Source organism: Pipistrellus kuhlii, unplaced genomic scaffold (assembly GCF_014108245.1).
Source record: "Pipistrellus kuhlii isolate mPipKuh1 unplaced genomic scaffold, mPipKuh1.p scaffold_m20_p_2, whole genome shotgun sequence".
Taxonomy (NCBI): domain Eukaryota; kingdom Metazoa; phylum Chordata; class Mammalia; order Chiroptera; family Vespertilionidae; genus Pipistrellus; species Pipistrellus kuhlii.
In genome coordinates this window covers 163,149,487-163,169,014 of record NW_023425515.1, presented here as the reverse complement: position 1 = coordinate 163,169,014, position 19,528 = coordinate 163,149,487, and the positions used below count along the sequence as shown (strand labels likewise).

Sequence of the window (19,528 nt, the reverse complement as noted above, 5' to 3'; positions counted from 1 at the left end):
GTACCAGGTTCGATTCCAGTCAAAGGCATGTACATTGGTTGTGGGCACATCCCCGGTAGGGGGTGTGCAAGAGGCAGCTGGCCGATGTTTCTCTCTCATCAATGTTTCTAGCTCTCTGTCTCTCTCCCTTCCTCTCTGTAAAAAATCAATAAAATATATATATATTTTTTTTAAATAAATCTTTATTGTTCAGATTATTACAAATGTAATCCTCTTCCCCCCCTCAATTGCTCCCCTTCACCAGGTTCCCACCCCACCCTCTGTCCTTTCCCCATCCCCCATTGTCCTCATCCATAGGTGCACAGTTTTTGTTCAGTCTCTCACGGCACCCCCACTCCCCTTTTCCCTGAGAATCGTCAGTCCACTCCCCTTCCATACCTCTGATTCTATTATATTCACCAGTTAATATTGTTCATCAGATTTTTAAATTCCCTTGGTTTTTAGATTCACTTGTTGATAGTTACGTATTTGTTGTTCATAATTTTTATCTTTATCTTCTTCCTCTTCCTAAATAACCTCCTTCAGCAATTCATATAATTCTGGTTTGGTGGTGATGAACTCTTTTAGCTTTTTTTTATTTGTGAAGCTCTAAATCTGTCCTTTGATTCTGAGTGATAGCTTTGCTGGGTAGATTATTTTTGGCTGTAGGTTCTTGTTATTCATCATCTTGAATATTTCTTGCCATTCCCGTCTGGCCTGCAGGGTTTCTGTTGAGAAATCAGCTGACAATCTTATGGGTGCTCCTTTATAGGTCACTACCTGCTTTTCTCTTGCTGCTTTTAATATTCTCTTTGTCTTTTGCTCTTGGAATTTTAATTATGATGTGTCTTGGTGTGGTCCTCCTTGGATTCCTTTTGTTTGGGGTTCTGCGGGCTTCCTGGACTTGTAAGTCTATTTCTTTCCCCAAGTGGGGGAAGTTTTCTGTCACTATTTCTTCTAGTACTCTTTCGGTATCTTGCTCTCTCTCTTCTGGAATCCCCATAATTTTGATGTTGGTTCGCTTGAAATTGTCCCAGAGGTTTCTTACACTATCTTCAACTTTCTGGATTCTCTTATCTTCTCCCTTCTGCAGAGGAGTGTCCTCTGGCTCTTCGTGTTCTAAATCTTTGTCTTGATTCTTGCGATCTTCTAGTCTGTTTTTAGGACTTTGTATAATATTTTTTATTTCAGACAATGTTTTCTTGATTTCTAGTTGATCCCTTATTATTTCTAGTTGCTCCCTTTTCATATCCTCATAGGTCTCATTTATTTTATCGGCCTTTTTTAGGATATTGTTGAATAACCTTATAACTGTAGTTTTGAACTCAATGTCCAATCTTTTCTTTTCCTCCATCTCCTTCGTGTCCTTCCTCTTGTCTGCATTTTAGTTGTTTCCCTGATTTGATGGAATAGCTTTGTGTGCTAGGTGTTCTGGTAGAGCCCAGTAGCACAGCCTTCCCAGTTACCTGCAGTGGACAGTCTTGGTGTAGCCCTTTGTGGGCTGTGTGTGCAGTCTTGTTGTTAAGCCTTGCTTATTGTTGGTATCACTGGGAAGCGTTGATCTCCAAGCCAATTGGCTGTGAGGATCAGCAGTGTCTCAGCTAGGAGGGTTTCCGTACTCTGCTTGAATAGGGCGGGGTCTCGGGGTGGCGCAGACAATCTTTGGTTCCCTGTCAGTCTCGCCTTAGAAAAGTCCTGTTCGTGGAGAGTTTTGGAAGATTGGTTGCAGGCGCGCGCACCTCTTTGGTAAAGGCGCAGACAAGCTTTGGATTCCTGCAAGTCCCTCCTTAGAGAAAGCCAGCCTCTGGGAGAGCTTCTGTGCTCAGCCACAGGTAGGGCGGAGTCTCGGGTTGGTGCAGACAAACTTTCTTTTCCCTTCGGCTCCTCCCCAAGTCCCGCAGTAATGGCCTCTGGCTTCACACACCTCCAAGAGATCTCTGCCCACTGCCTGACAGTCTGGCCTCTCCCTGTCTGGGGCCGTTTATCAGAGCAATAGGGTGATTCTGTTTTCCTCTTGGACAAGAAAGCCAGCCGCGTTAGCTGTTCGCCCTCTCCGCGCCAGGAGTAAGCCAGCAGCAATCTCAGTCCAGCCCTTCCTCTCCGCACCGGGATTAAGCCAGTGCCTTTTCGCGCACACAGTTCTCCGTACCTTCACAGTTCCTGAGGTTCAGCGTACCTTCTCTCTCCTTCCCAGATGGCAGAGCCTCCTCTCAGCCAGCCGTCTGGCGCTTCAGGGCAATGCTTCCCGTTTTTCAGTTCTAAATTCAAATTTGTTGTGGTAGGCTGCATTCGGGTGTCTACCCTATGCCGCCATCTTGGTTTCTCCAATAAAATATATTTTAAAAATAAATAAATAAATAAATAAAGTTTTAAGACAATCTTTTCTTAGCTCCACCTTCTGAGGCTTAATGCATTGGTTTTCAATTACGGTTCCCAAATATTGGAAAGGTGTTTCTTTCTGCACCTTTTCTGGAACAATTCTTAAGCCCCATTTAGGGAGCTCCTCTTCTAATTGGGAAAACATGGCCAACGTCTGTTCTTCCCGTAGGCTTGCTAAGAGCAAGTCATCCATGTAATGAATAATGTAACATTGGGAATATTTGTCTCTTAAAGACTGAACAGCTTGAGTCACATATTTTTGACACAGAGTAGGGCTATTGGCCATTCCTTGAGGTAAAACCTTCCATTGATATCTTTTCATAGGCTCTATATTATTAATAGATGGTACTGAAAATGCAAATCTTTTTTTATCTTGAGGTGCCCAGGGAATGATGAAAAAACAATCTTTAAATCTACTACTATGAGAACCAATTTAAAGGGATTTTTGAAGGTGCTGGTTGTAAAGCTCCCATGGTATGCATAGTAGCATTAACTGCTCTAAGATCGTGTAACAATCGCCATTTTCCGGTCGTCTTTTTAGGAATTGTAAATATAGGCGTATTCCAGGGACTATCGGAAGGTTCTATGTGACCAGCCTCTATTTGCTCATATTCCTGAATATGACTTAATTTCTCCTTGGTTAATGGCCACTGATCCACCCATACAGGTCTATCATCTTTCCATTGTATAGGATCAGCATGAGGGTGAGGAGACTGAGCAGTGGCCACTCCTAAAAAGGTTGATATCCTATCTGAGTTGCTAACTGCTTTCCTTTGCTGGTAACAATACATGCCTGTAAACCTTATAAAAACATACCGGCCCCATAAATTGACTGCAATTCCAGAAATGATGTAGGACTGAAACCATCCTGTCTGTCCTTCCTCATCTTGCCACCTTAACACTGCAGCACTACGTTATGTGTCATCAGGAACTCCTTATGACACACAGTGTTATAAGGAGTTCCTGATGACACAATGTAATGTCATAAGGAATGTCGTCCCCCCCACCCCCCTCCTGGCCTGGTCGACCCACACAGCCTGCTTGTTCATTTTTTTGGTCATCCCCCATGCTGGTCTTGGCGGCCATTTTGTGAGGGTGTGTGGGTCAATTTGCATATTACCTCTTTATTATATAGGGTATGTAAGTCAAGAACCTACCAAGAGAGGAGCTCAATATCTGGACCTTCCTCCAATGACATCACTAGTCATCCAAGGTAGACATCCTTCCTAATTCATCATTCTTCTCCCCTTCCCTTTATTCCTATCAACTATTTAAATGTCTAAATTGAAACACTTTCTCCTCCTTAATGCTTTCTTTATCCATGCAAAAAACAAAACCAAACAAGATAATACAAGGAAAAGCATTTAACTTAAAGAAAATGAATAATTTAAAATTAAAATGTGTGTTAGGGAAAGAAATGCAGCAGTGTGGAAGTCGCAGAACAAAAAGAAACAAAGCATTCCAAAATATGCTGAGGCAGAGTAAAGGAAAAAGACAGGGTGAGTCACACACACAAAAAAGCAAGGTCTGCCCTCATGAGAAAAATCTCTGAAGCATTCCAGTTGCTTGTTAATATATAATGAAGCACCTATAAAAGGATGGATGTTGTGAAAAATATAATGGGCCCCAATCCAAGGGAATTTACAAGCCAAGAAAGAAATAGATCAAAGTGTAAACGTGTCTATCTGAAGGGTACTGCATTACAAGTTGGACTGAATTTAGGGAATATGATATAATTTCAGAAACTAAAACAATGCAGTGGGGAAGTGCCTAAATAATGTGCTGAGGCTGGAAATAGTACAAGTCTGGTTTGTGGTAAAGGAAAAATAAAGTCACTGCTAAAGAATGCAGCTTGTCACAAAAAGCTGTATCCTTTCCTCCAGTAAGAACTAAGAGTAAGCTCTTCTGATTTTTTCCTTGCAGCCTTACAAGTGGCTGCTGGCACCACCCCCTCTCCAGCTGCAGTCTCCCACTGGGAATGTTTTCTCTGAATTTTGCCAGACTGAAACTCAAGGCCATAAAATGGAGAATTTGGAATAGATGGTCTCAATGCACATTTAAACTGCTGTTCAATAATTCTTGACCAAGAAACCCCCAAACCAAGCAACCTTCCAACCAAAAAAATCCAAGGATTAGCATTAATGCAGTTCCTGAACTATAAAGGATAATTCTTACATAAATTATACACAGCCCTAGCCAGCTTGGCTCAGTGGATAGTGTCAGTCTGCGGAATGAGGGGTCCCAGGTTCGATTCTGGCCAATGGCATATGCTTGGGTTGTGGGCTCTATCCCCAGTATGGGGCATGTAGGAGGCAGCCGGTTAATGATTCTCATCATTGATATTTCTATCTCTCTCTCCTCCCTTCCTCTCTGAAATCAATAAAAAGAAATATTAAAAATTATACAATCATACATTTAGAGGGGGTGTTAGCATCCCATCCATGATACTGACAAATGATATGATGATATATTTAATGACAAAATATACAAACCAGAGTGATCTGCATGGAAAAAAACACACTGCTTCCAGGGAAGTAGTTCAGCATTTGTTTGCTTATTTTTTAAAGAAATGAAAAAGTTGGCTTCTTTCATTCGTTACATAAGTATTCACTGACCACTTATCATACAAGGTTATAAACTATATCCTAATTAGAGAAGGGTCGGTAGTCATTATCACCACAGGCACTCGGCATTAGCAAGTCATTAGATAAGCTTATTCATCTATCTAAGTGTCAAAACAACTGAAATCAAGGTCACATTTTGAGCCCAGGCACAAACTATAGTATTTCTTGAACACCCAATCACATTTCAGATACTGTTTTAAGCAAAGGAGATACTGACCAAGACAGATAAGGTCTTTATGAAGCTTAAATCCCTTATAGCAGGGGATAGAGAAATACTAAGCAAAAAGAAGATACTACCTCACCCACCGGTCCTACTATTCCTAAACTGCCCATGACCTGGCCACTTCTGGGACAGGCATAGCAGTACATTCTAGCTGACCCACAAGGTAGCCAACGTTTGACAACCTGCCCCTCCTGACCGGTGAAGAGAGATTGAACTATTTAGATTCTTCTTTTAGAATTAGAACTGGAAAACTGAATCACAACTGACCTGAAAGGTCATTGAGCAGCAAATAAGAGGCATGTGTAAACTGAGGTTATGAGGAAACCGACAGTATAAAAGATAGATTAGAAATGCTGAGTGAAGCAGAAATTAGGAGAGCCCCCCAATGAAAAAGCCTGAAACCCTTTGGTAAGAGAGATGGGTATTGGTTCCTTGAAAGCTTTCTGGTTCTAATCATTAAAATAAGCACCTCAGAGTTAATTTTGTTTAAGACAAGAATCTCCTCAGCACCACCACCATTTTATTCCCTAAGTTAGACTGCCTTTTCCTTCTCACCAAGCAAACTAGCTTCCAGATGGGAAATAGCACCCACTTACTGAAAAAGAATTGCTTACCAGTGGGGCAGAGCTCCAGGGTAGTTGTAGACCAAGAAATATTACTGGGACTAAATGTATGAGTTATTCTTTGTTATAGCCAAAGAACACTGGAATTTTTCTCAGTTAAGCATCCTATCTTTGAATTTTACCAGTTCAAAGAATAAGAATATGCATTTCATACTTTATCTTTCATCCTTAAACAGATGATACAAAAATAATATTCTTTCTTAAAAACTAAAAGCAATAAGCCCAAGAATCTTTGCAAAACCTATCATCAGAGTCAGGATATATGTACCTTTAAGCAGTTAAAAGATGTAAGCTTAAAAAAAGTGTATTAATTCCAAAAAGAATATGTCTGTAGCAGCCAAGGGTTGGCTTTGAAGCTCAGGAAGTCTGGTATTACATTTACTGCATTAAGTTCTCTAACAGATAACCTCCCCCCCCTTAAGTTATTTTTTTGAAGGGCCAGGGCTAACATCACCAATAAATATTAATTTCTTCCAAAGACTGTTGAACTTAGATTGAATTTTGCAAAGTAACTCTTTAGGAAGTATATTTCTTGATTCTAACAATTTCTGAAGCTCAATGGAAAACCATTTCAGCCCAGTAAATGTACATATAAATTAAAATTTACATTCTGATTGCAAAAAGCATTGACCAGTTTTAAAAAACACATCTCATCATTGAGGAAATATGGTATCACTATAAAGGCAAAATGCCTACATATACACTAACAAAAGAGAAAGATGCAAATTGACCATACCTTTGTGATACCCACCAGCCAATCAGGAGTATGCAAATTAACCCAACAAAGATGGCAGGCTAATTTGTATACACAGGCACCAAGCGGCTGGGGGTGGGACGCTTGCGTTGTCACCATGGCGATGACGCAGGTGCCCCGAACCGCCCCAGCTGCTCTGGGCCTCTGGGCAGCTTTGGAAGGCAGAAAGGTGGCTCTGGCTGGAGTGAAAGCGGTGCCAGCAGCCAGGAGAAAGACCCATTCTTGCACAATCTTAGTGCATCATGCCTCTAGTCCTATCAAAAAAAAAAAAAAAAAAAAGAGCCGAAGCCGGTTTGGCTCAGTGGTAGAGCGTCGGTCTGCGGACTGAAAATTCCCAGGCTCGATTCCAGTCAAGGGCATGTACCTTGGTTGCGGGCACATCCCTGGTGGGGGGTGTGCAGGAGGCAACTGGTCGATGTTTCTCTCTCATCTACATTTCTGGCTCTCTATCTCTCTCCCTTTTTCTCTGTTAAAAATCAATAAAATATATTTTAAAAAAAAGAGTAATATGCAAATTAACCATCACTCTGCGATAAAAATAGCGGCGCCCATAGCCACAAGATGGCAGCGCCCAGTCCTCTTCGCCCCGTCAGAGTCCCCAAGTCCGTCCAGCGGCAGCTGATCAGGGTGTCTAGCTGGGAGGCACCCGCCACCCACTCAGCGATCCCTGCCCAGTGGCAGCAGCTTGTGGTGTCCAGATGGGAGGTGCCAATGCCCTGCACAATCCCTGGCCAGCAGTGGAAGCCTGTGCTGGGGTCTCAGGCCAGCAGGGCCTTGTAGCTAAGCCACAAGATCCCCTGGCCACAGCAGCAGCCTGGGCTGGGGCCTCAGGCTGGCAACCCCGCCACGTGATCTTCAGGCCAGAGTCAGCAGCCTGGACTGGGGCCGCTCACCAGCACCACACAATCTCCCAGCCACGACGACAGCTTGGGCTGGAGTCTCAGGCCAGCAGGGCCACTCAGCACCCCCACTGCACGATCTTCAGGCCAGCAGCAGCAGCCTGGGCTGGGGTCTCAGACTATCAGGGCTGTGCACTAGCACTGCGCGATCATCCTGGCCGCGGCAACAGCTTGGGCTGGGGTCTTAGACCAGCAGGGCCTTGTACCAAAGTCGTGCGATCCCCCAGCTGAGGCAGCAACCTGGGCTAGGGCCTCGCATCCCCCTCACAATCCCCAGCCAGGTAGAGATGGCTGCCTAGGCTGGGGTCTCAGCTGGGCCAGGGCGTGATCCCCTTCCAGCAGTGGCAGCCTGGGGTCTGTCTCAACCATTGAGTCACACCAGCCAGGCAGATATAAAGGAATCTTAAATGTTTCTTTTTAAAAATATATATATATATATTATTGATTTTTTAAAGAGAGGAAAGGGAGAGCTAGAAACATCTGTGAGAGAGAAACGTTGATCAGCTGCCTCTTGCACACTCTTCACTGGATATGTGCCCTCAACCAAGGTACATGCCTTGACCAGAATCAAACCTGGGACCCTTGAGTCTGCAGGCCAATGCTCCATCCACTGAGCCAAACCAGTTAGGATTGTCCAATATGCTAAAGGAAAAAAAACCTATTTAATAAAGAGGAAATATGCAAGGGAGTGCATTTGGGGGTGACCGGAGTGTCAGGGGAGGGCAGTTGGGGATGATCGGACTGGCTGGGGAGCAGTTAGGCATCGATCAGGCTGGCAGGGGAGTGGTTAGGGGGTGATCAGGCTGACAGGCAAGTAGATGGGAGCCAACAGTCCTAGATTGTGAAAGGGATGTCCGATTGTGGATCGGGCCTAAACAGGCAGTCGGACATCCCTCAAGGGGTCCCAGATTGGGGAGAGTGCAGGTTGGGCTGAGGGACAGCCCCCGGCTCCCCCCACCCCTGCAGGAATTTCTTGCACTAGGCTTCTACAATAGTTTAATTTACCTTTATTATAGTTTACCTTTATAATAGTTTAATAATACCTTTATTGAGATACAATTTACACAATATAATTAACCAATTTAAAGTATACAATTGAATGACTTTTAGTATGTTAAAAGTTATGTAACCATTATCACAATTTTAGAACATTTTCATCATACCCAAAAGAAACCCCATATACCCATTAGCAGTCATTCTCCATTCCACCCCCTACCCCTACAGATTCTCTAGCCTAACCTTTCATCAGTTGGACATTTGAATTGTCATGGCTATTATAAATATACTACTGTGAGCATCTGTGTAAAAGTGTCTATGTAAACATGTTTTCATTTCTCTTGGATATGCTTTTATAGAGAGGCAAGTTTGGATTCCTAAGAGACTTTGTTTAAAATTTGAGACATACAAAATATTTTTAATTATTTCACAATCTTATCTTTTTGGCTCTGCATCATGAAATGTTTTCTAAACTGCAAGTCAAGATCTACCTGTGGATTATGAAATCAGTTTTAAAGGCTCATAGTTAGGAGCTTTTAAAAATATAAAATAGAATATACAGAATATATAATAAAGGTCAATACTGATTTATGAAACTTATTTCCAGTTTTATAAACTGAAGCATGGTGTGAATTTTTATTGTGAGTTTTAAAAAAAAATGTTTGCAAGCCCAAAGTCTTAGCAATTTTTTTTCATTTTTGAAATTTATTAAGTATTATAGAAGTTCTCTTTTATTGTTTAAAGTATTACATGTCTCCCTTTCCCCCTTAACAATTTTTTTAGATTCTGATACAAAATTTTTTCATCTATGACAAAGAAATTATATTTCAAGTTAATTTTCTATATGGATTTCAGAATTTTAGCCATTTTAAATGGTCCTATTTCATGCTATCTAATCTTAAATGAAGTCTGACAATTTACCTACGTGTTACAACAGCAAAATTCAACTGAATTCTTATACCGAACACCTTTATCAGAACTCTGTGGCTCAAACCCCAAAGGCTTTGTGGTTTCTGGCAGCAATGATATGAACTCAGGACCTGCAATTCAGAGACTTCCTCTTAGGAATTGTTAACCTTCTTTGTGGCACAGAAACATCTAGCAATTTGATGAAATTTATGGACCCTTCTTATGGTTTTTTAATGAATACATAAGCATAAGATTATCAAGGAAATCAGTTATACTGAAATGTAGTTCTATCCCTGGTCCTATAGGGATCTAAGAACCTAAGGGTTATGTATCCACCAATCTAAAGATTGCATTGAGCTTAAAAACTTAGGTCTCTCTCTCTCTCTCTTTTTTTTTCTTTCTTGGTTCCCAAGTTTTATTCAAGAATTCTTACAAAATTTGCCAGGTAAATGAGCTTTAATCCTCATCTTCCTCTTCTTCATCCTGCTATATCTAGAAGTAATGCAATTCGTAACTCTCTTTGCTGTTAGCAACTATGCGCAACCAGTCACGTAGATTATTCTTCTCAAATATTTTTTGGTGAGGTATTTCAAATACCTTTTGGAAAAAGGCCACTCAGATGTTACAATGACCTTACTCTTGCTTCTTTCAATGGTTTCACCCCCTCTGTTAAGATTTCCAGCTTTTCCATTCACTTTAATTCTCTCCTGAAGAAACTGCTCAAAGTTGGCAGTGTCCATGATATGTGTGTAGTCAAGGGTAAACTTCAGAACCTGCTTTTTTTTTCTCTCTCTCTCTTCGCCACCAACTTTTTCACAGGAGCCATGGTGGCCTCAGAGGCAGAAAGGCAGAACTTAGATCTTAGTTAAGGAACCTTAACTAATTAAAACATGTTTTATAAAATAAATAAAAAGCATCTTGCGAAACAAAATCTAGGGATGAGAGGAAATTACAGATAATGAAACAGTGGGGAAGAGGAGGTGTATGTGAAAAACGAAACACTTATAAGCTTATCTCAATATTAAAGAAGGTTTCTTTCCTTTATCTTTTCTACTCTCATATGCATGTGGATAACCTACTAAAATAGACTTTATTTACTTAAAATTGTGCCAAGGAAACTTTAAAAACACATCTTTTAAACTTCAAAACAAGGTGTCCTTGTATGAAATCCCCAAATAGTTTATTCACAAACAAAAAGCTTCTTTACTCATAGGCATTGCCTTTGGGATCTTTCTATTGGCAGCTCCTAGGAAATTTGGCAAACTTGGTTATCTGATTTTTCCAATATGCAGAATTTTAAGAAAGGTACTATAAGGGCAGGCACATTGATAGTAGACAAAGAACCATCTGAGAGTGGGAAAAAGACAATGAGAATACAATGATTAAAACCAAGTAAAAGAATTAAAAGCAGAATTTACTTCACCCAGTAATACAAATAGTCCTACATAATTCAAGACTCTGGAGATGCCACTTCCAGAGTATAACTAACCTAGCAATTATGAAGCAATAAAATGAGATGAAAATTTATTCAGAAGTCAGCATTTCAGTGATTTATATTAGGTCTAGTAATAATTGATGTCGTTTTCTAATACCATTTTTTAAAATCGAATTTATTTAAACAATACAACAAAATTTAATCAACAATATAGTTGCCGTTGTTTTCTACTACTTGTGCCCAACGCTCAGGAAGCATTTTAATCCCTCTGTTGTAAAATTCTTGTGATTTTGATGCAAAAAATTCGGTCAATGCATTTTTGAGGCATTCTTCATTATTAAATTTTTTTCCAAGAAGAAAGTTTTGCAAAGAACGAAACAAATGGTAATCGGAAGGGGCAATATCAGGAGAATATGCAGGTTGAGGGAGAACTTCCCATTCCAACTGGCGCAGTTTTTCAGCAGTGATTCTTGCAGTATGCGGTCGTGCGTTATTGTGGTGACGAATTACGCCCTTCCGATTAATCAGCGCGGGTTCTTTTTCTCTTAAAGCTTGGGCTAACCTTTCCAATTGGGCACTATACACTGCACTTGTAATGGTTTGGTTAGATGGTAAAAGTTCATAATGAAGAATTCCTTTAAAATTCCACCAAACACACAACATCACTTTTTTCGCATGCAAGTCAGGTTTTGGCATGGGCTGCGGAGCCTCATTTTTGTCCAACCATTGAGGCCGCCTTTTCAAATTAACATACAGCACCCATTCTTCATCTCCGGTAACAATTTGCTCTAAAAACGGCAAACGGTTTTGACGAGGGAGGAGCGAACTGCAAATTGTGACTCTTTGATTACGGTTGTTGTCGGTCAACTCATGAGGAACCCATTTTCCAAACTTTTGGGCTTTGCCAAGTGCACGCAATTGATTGGAAATTGTTTTTTGTGAACAATTTAAAGTTGTCGCAAGCTCTTGTTGGGTAATTTGAGGATTTTGCACAAAAGAGCTTGAAGAGCTTCTTGATCAAAATTGGACACACGGCCTCAACCACTCTTGTCATCTAACGAAAAATTTCCCTCGCGAAATTTCTCAAACCAACGCTGGCATTTTCTGGCGCTAACTGCATCTTGACCAAGAGCACTACAGATGTTTTTTGCAGCCTCACTTGCTTTTCTTCCTAATTGGAACTCGTAAAGCATGCAGTGCCGAATATGCTCTTCATCCGCCATCTTCTTAGCCCTAGTTTTGCAACAAAAACCAAACCAAACACAAACTTTTTCAAGCAAAACTTGTTAATTGCACTTCACATGTTCTGTAGATACCACGTGTTTGAAGGTTATGTCAATACAAGTCAACGCCAAGCAAGATTTTAAACGAATGTTGAAAAACGACATTAATTATTACTAGACCCGACAGAAGAAGTGAGAATGGAAAATAAAAGTTGTGAAGTTTGAAAAAGGATCCACTTGAAAATCAGTCTTACTGATTACCAAAATAGTATTGTATATTGGAACAAAAAATATTGACAACGATGATGTAAAATTTTATAGTATTTTTGAATATTTTTTAAAAATCCGAATAAATCCTTTTTAAACTGGAAAATTTCACTTAAATCTAATTGCAGTTGTACTTTGTATAACTAGATCCATTAGATTCTCTGTGTGATTTTAATACTCCACCTTCCTTTTTTACTTTTGTTAATCTTCACCCAAGGATATTTTCTCTCCTGATTTAAAATCTTTATTGTTGAGAGTATTACAGATGTCCCCTTTTTTCCCCTCCATTGCCCTCCTCAATTGGTTCCCACTCCGCCCCAAGCATTCACCACACTATTGTCTGTGTCCATAGGTAATGCACTTATGCATGTTAAGTTCTTTGGTTAATCTTTTCCTGTGTCCCTCAGCCCCTTTCCCTCTGAGATTCATCACACATAGTCCCATGCCTCTGGTTCTATTTTATTCATCAGTTTAATTTGTTCATTAGATTTTTTTGTTCATTTAAGTTTTAGATTCAACTATTTACATATTTATTGCCATTTTATTATTCATGCTTTTTGTCTTTCTTCTTCTTACTGTTTTTCTCTTGCTGCTTTTAAGATTCTCTGTCTTTAACCTTTGGCATTTTAATTATGAAGTGTCTTGGTATGGGCCTTTTTGGGTTCCTCTTGTTTGGGACTCTCTGAACTTCCTAGATTTGTAAGTCTATTTCATTCATCAGGTAGGGGAAGTTTTCTTTCAAACAGATTTTCAATATCTTGCTCTCTCTTCTCCTTTTGACACCCTCATAATGTGAACGCTGGTACACTTGAAGTTGTCCAAGAGGCTCCTTATACTAGCTTCATATTTTTTTATTATTTTTTTATTTTTGCTCTTCTGATTGGGTGTTTTTTGCTTCCTTATATCCCAAATCATTGATTTGATTCTCGAAGTCCTCTACTCTACTGTTGAATCCCTGTAAATTATTCTTTCAGTTATTGTATACTTAATTCTGAATAGTCCTTTTTCATGTCTTTGAAGTTCTCTCTAAGATCCTTGAAAATCTCACTAAGTCCCTTGACACTCTCATTAAGATCCTTGAACTATGTATCTAGTAGTTTGATTGCTTCCATTTCATTTAGTTCTTTTTCTGGAGATTTTTTTCTGTTTTTTCTTTTGTGACCTGTTTTTTCTGTCGCCACATTTTGGCTGCTTCCCTTGTTTTTTTCTATGTATTAGGTAGAGATGCTATGTATCCTGGAATTGGTAGAATGGCCTTGTGTAATAGGTGTCCAGTAGGGCCCAGTGGCTCAGCCTCCCCTGTCACCTGAGCTGGACACTCTAGGTGTGCCCCTGTTTGGGCTGTGTGCCCTGTTTGTAGTTGAGCCTTGATTGCTGTTGGTGTCACTGGGAGGAATTTTCCTCCAGGCCAATTGGCTGTACCAGTTGTGATTACAGTGGAAGAACTGCTGTACAAGAGATACCTCTCTGGAACAGGACTTGCTTCAGTGGAGCTTTGGTGCTTACTGAGTCTGCCTCTTGAATGTGTTGCTGGTAGACGTGTAAAGTTGTAAACTTATATGGTCTGAAACTGTCCACCAGGTGCACTAGCTCTGGGGCCTCCATGAGGTGTAAAGTCAGCTACCGCCTGGGGCCACCTGGCAGGAGCCACAGAGTGACCTGCAGATGACCGCCACTTGTGTTGGGTCCAAAAGTGCCCAAGCTGTCTTGGGCCTTTTATTGATAGGTTTGGGGCATGTTGATGCCAGCTGCTGCATGCTTGAGAGATTTTAGGAAAACCTGAAGCCTGAGCCAGAACAGGCCATTCATATGGAAAAGCCCCTGCAAACAGCTTGGATGGGGCTGCCAATTGGATGGGGCAGAATCTCAGGGATCACCAGCGTGGAGCAAAGAGTGTGGGCCCTGCCGATGGAAACTCTGATATGGCTGCCAATCAGCTCTATGATGGGGGAGGTCCCAGCATAGGAACAATGACCCCTGCAAGCACCCCTGTCTGGGAGAAAGCTTCCCCAAGTTCTTCCTCCTATGCCAGACAATCCAGTTCCTCCCCATATGTCCCTGAATCTCCCTAAGCCGTTGCCCCAGTGCTGGAACTCAGAGAAAGCAAGTCTGTGTAAGTTGGTGTGCCGGCCCTTTAAGAGGGACTGCCTGAATCTCCATTAGCCTCCATGTCACTCAGCCACAATCCCCACAGGTTTTTATAGCCTGAAGTTATAGGCACTTCTCTTCCCAGCTCTGGAACCCTGGTGTGGGGGTCTGGTATGGGGCTGAGACCCCTTGCTCCTCACAGGTTTCCGTAGCTGAAATATCCCTCTCAATCGGAAAAGCACCACACATAGGTGTCGGACCAGACAGTTCCAAGCCTCCGCCCCTCCTAACAGTATCCTTATGCTTTCTTTACTTCTCTAGTTGTAGGACTTCCAGCCAGCCAGATTTCAGGTGGTCCTGAATGATGGTTGTTCTGTATTTTAGTTGTAATTCTGATGTGGTTGTGGGAGGCAGGGAGTAGAGGCACTTATCTATGCCATCTTGGTTCTCTCAAGCTCCACTGATTTTTAGAGAACATCCAGTGGTTGCGTCCTGCACTGCCGCCGGGGATATTGAGCCTGCAACCCAGGTCCATGCCCTTGACTGAAACTGAACCCTTGACCCTTCAGTCCTCCAGCCAATGCTCTATCTACTGAGCAAAACCAGCTAGGGCCTTTTTTACTTTTTTTAAGAGTCTTATTTTTTTTTTATATCTTTGCTCCTCCATTACCCTATTGCCTTGGAGCTCTCTTAGCTCCAAATCTACAACTGTTACTTTCTACATTTTTTAAAAACTATTACAGTAAGAAGCAAGAAACTAGGATACAAATTACCAATGGAGATAATGCTAAATAAAACATATGCACACCATACAGTAAGTGCCCACTTAATGTTGCTAACAGGTTCTAGGAAGCTGCATCTTTAAATAAAATAACATTAGTATAAAGAAACCAATTTTACCATAGGTTAATTGATATAAACAAGAATTAAGTTCCTCATATTTTTCATCACAAAAACTTCTAAATAAAAACCCAAAGCACTTCTAATATTAAACATTGGAAAAATATGAAATTTCCATACATTTAAGAAAAATTAATATAGAAACAAGTACAATAATTCTTTTCCAATACACTTATTCCAGTTCAGGTTCCAGGGTGAACAAAGCCCATCCCAGCAACTCAGGGCACAAGGCAGGAACCCCAGTCATGCATACTAGGACACCTGAGACATACTGATTCACCCAAAATGCACATCTTTGGATGTGGGAGAAAACCAGAGTACTCGGAGAAAACCACCCAGAAGAGAGAATGTGCCAACTCCACACAGACAGTGGCCCCAGCCAGCAATCCTCTCTCCTCCTCCCCTTAATGTTATAATGAAACCACATTGAAGTAAACAATTCAAGAACCTACTGTACTATAATTAATCTTTTTTAAAATATGTTTTTGACTTCAGAAATGAAGAGAGAGGGTGAGAGATAGAAACATCAACGATGAGAGATCGGGATCAGGCCTGCAACATGGGCATGTGCCCCGACTGGGAATTGAATCGTGACTTCCTGGTTAATAGGTTAACACTCAACCACTGAGCCATGCGTGCTGGGCCAATTAATTTTAATTAATAGACAGGAATTAGTGCTTTAATATCTATTAATAATAAATGTACCATCTTTTATTTTGATTTGGGAGAGAATGGTCACACAGGAAGCCCTGATCACTTAAGGGAGGGGGGGGGGGGGAGAGAAAAGGTTAAACATGGAAACACCAAAAACACACTTTGCTAACTTTAGCATTTTGCTGAGTGGCAGCTCTGCTTATCTTCAAAAGACAAAATAGATGTTATGTACAGAGGTATTTTTGTCAATTTAGCAGAACATTGCTATGCAATATGAAACCTACCATTATATAATTTATGAAATGTTTTTAACCAACCATTTCATTATAAAGAAGTCTCATTACCTCAATATACTACTTTATTCCAATATCCCATTTTCTGATAGATTTCACTACTGGAAATGGACTCCCAGGTTCCCATGACGGCCTTTGAGCCAAATCTAGTGTATCATATCTACTTTTATTCTTCTACAATTCCTCTGCTACACTGTGCAATTACAATTACCTCTTCTGTATAAAACTCAATACTCATAGGATGCCCAGTTCTACTGCAAAGCTTGTTTCTTCATCTATAAGATGGGAATAACAATAATCATATTCACAGATTATTATGAAAATTAAGAACTTCTAGTTTCTAGTCCATAAGGAGTTTACATTAGCCACCACTCCACCATAACAAATTCTAAGATGATGTACAAACTGGAAAATCAACAACTCTACTTGACCAGAGAAGTGAGGTCACAGTGCAGACTACTGATTCAAAAATTAAAGAGATAGACAGATGAATAAAGAAAATCACCATTTACTGGAGCAGGAACCATGAGCAAAACCAGCACTGGGACAAAAAAACCTGAATTATAACTGATGGTGGCTCAGAGAGATCAAGTTTGAGTTAAAAACTACAAGAGGACCTCCTACTTTTTTAAGTTTTATCCCCAAGAACTCTACCAGTTCCTCACAGAGAATATCAGAGAAAAATTTTCTAGTGCCTCCAAAAGGGGGAGGAGAAAAGGGACCATTTTGATATATACCAGAGCATTCTATTCTAATCAGGCTTGCCCTCAGGAGAAACTATTTTGCCAGCACCAACCTGTGGGGTTTTATCAGATGATAATCTATCTGAAGAAAGGGTAATACTTAAATTCAGTTAGTTCTAACCTTCCATGTGAGAGAAGGGAAATATCCAACGCCATTCACCTCTTGCCATCCTGTCCCACTTAAAGGGGATCACACTAATAAATACAGGGAATTACAAATTAAAGTAAATAAAAAATACTATTCTAATGGTGAATATCCAAAACACTGACAACATCAAATACTATTTAGGATATAGAACAAGAAGAACTCTCACTCATTGCTGGTGAGAATACAAAATGGCACAGCCACTGTGGAAGACAGTTTGGTTGTTTCTTATAAAACTAAACATAAATATACTCTTACCAAATATGATCCAGCAGGTATTCCTTATTTTTTACCCAAAGGATTTAAAAACTTAAGTCCACCCAAAACCCTGAACATAGATGTGTTTAGCAGCTTTATTCATAACTGCCAAAACCTGGAAGCAACTAAGATGTCCTTTAATAAGTGATTGGATAAATAAAATATGGAACATCCAGACAATGAAGTACTATTTGGTGTTAAAAAGAAATTAACTATCAAGCCATGAAAAGAAATGGAGGAACTTTAAGTGCATATTTCTAAAGGAACCTTAAATGCATATTACTAAGTGAAATAAGCCAATGTGAAAAGGCCACTTACTGTATGTATCTAATTATATAACATTCTGATAAAGACAAAATTATAGAGACAGTAAAAGGATCATTGGCTGCCAGAATTAGGGGTAGGAAAAGTTGAAAAGGTGGAGCACAGAGGATTTTTAGGTCAAGGAAACTATTCTGCATGATGCTATAATGGTGGAACCATGTCATTCATTACACATTGTCCAAAATCATAATAGTGTACACCACCAAGAGTAACCCTAACATAAACTATCAACTTTGGTTGATAATGATGTTTCAGTGTAGGTTCATTAAAAAAAAAGTTGGCCCTACCCGGTTTGGCTCAGTTGACCTATACACCAAAGGGTCCAGGCTTCAATTCCAGCCAAGGGCAGGGACCTTGATTTTCAGGCTCCTCTCCAGCCCAGGCCCTGGTCGAGGCATGTGAAGGAGACAATCAATCTATGTGTTTCTCTCACAATGATGTTTTTTCTCTGTCTTTCCCTCTCTCTTCCACTTTCTCTCTCTCTAAAAAAATAAAAATAAAATAAAATAAAAATCAATGGAAAAACATCAAGTGAGAATTAGCAAAAAAATAAAATTAAAAAAATCACACGTGGCTCTATCAAAATCCCAGCTGGCTTACTTGTATAAATTGACAGCTGACCCTAAAATTTATATGAAATTACAAAAACTAAGAATAGTGAAAACAATGTTGAATAATAAGAACAAAGTTGGAAGACTCATAATTCCTGAGTTCAAAACTTATGACAAAGCTAGTATAGTACTAGCATTAAGGATAGATGTACAGATCAATGGAGCAAAATTGAAGAGTCCAGCAATAAACCCTTACATTTTTGGACAATTGATTTTGGAGAGGAATGCCAAGACAAAGGGGAAAGAATGCTCTTTTCAACAAATGGTGCTATAACAACAGAACAGTCACACATAAAAGAATAAATGTGGGCCTTCCTTACACTATACACAAAAATTAACTCCAAATGGGTCATATACCTAATTGTGTGAACTAAAAATAATTCTTATTAATAGAAGAAAACAGGAATGAACTTTGTGATCTTAAGCTAAACTTCAGACACAACCACTGAAAGCTAAAACCACAAAAGAAAAAAATAAATTGTTTTTCATCAGAACTCGTAACTTTTGTGTTTCAAATAACACCATCAAGAAAGTGAAAAGACAACTCACAAAATGGTAGAAAACTTTTGCAAATCATACATCTGACAAGGGCCTGGAATAAATAAAGAACTCTTACAATTCAATAATAGACAACCTGATTAAAAATGGGCACATGATCTGAACAAACATTCTCCAAAGACAATATACAAATGGCCAACAAGCACATAAAAAGATGCTCAACATGATCAGCCTGTAGGAAAATGTAATCAAAACCACACTGAGATACTTTACTAGTAGAGCCACTAGGATGGTTATAATAAAATAAATAAGTTTTTAGACAACATGGAGAAATTGGAACACTTGAGCACAGCTGATGGGTATGTAAAATATTTCAAATGCTTTGGAGAACAGTTTGGCAGTTCCTCAAAAGATTAAATATGGAATTATATGACACAGCAATTCCACTAGTAGATGTGTGACCAAGAGAAGTGAAAACACATCTATATAAAAACTTGTATACAAATGGTCCTGACAGCATTCATAAGAGACAAAAAGTAGAAACTCAAATGTTCATCAACTGATGAATGGCTAAATAAAATGAGGCACATCCATATAATGGAATATTTCACAATAAAGAAATGAAGTCTTGACACATACTACAACATATATGAATCTTGAAAACATTATACTAAGTGAAAGAGGATAGCCACAAACAAACAAA

At 39.9% G+C, this 19,528-nt stretch overlaps 1 protein-coding gene and 1 pseudogene across 1 annotated transcript in view; both read right to left on the bottom strand.

The window, feature by feature from the left end:
• The window catches only part of RNF11 (ring finger protein 11), a 45,567-nt gene that overhangs the window by 13,166 nt on the left and 12,873 nt on the right, over nucleotides 1-19,528 (bottom strand). The gene's annotated exons all lie outside the window — the stretch shown is intronic.
• On the bottom strand, nucleotides 9,843-10,935 carry LOC118724228 (annotated as a pseudogene).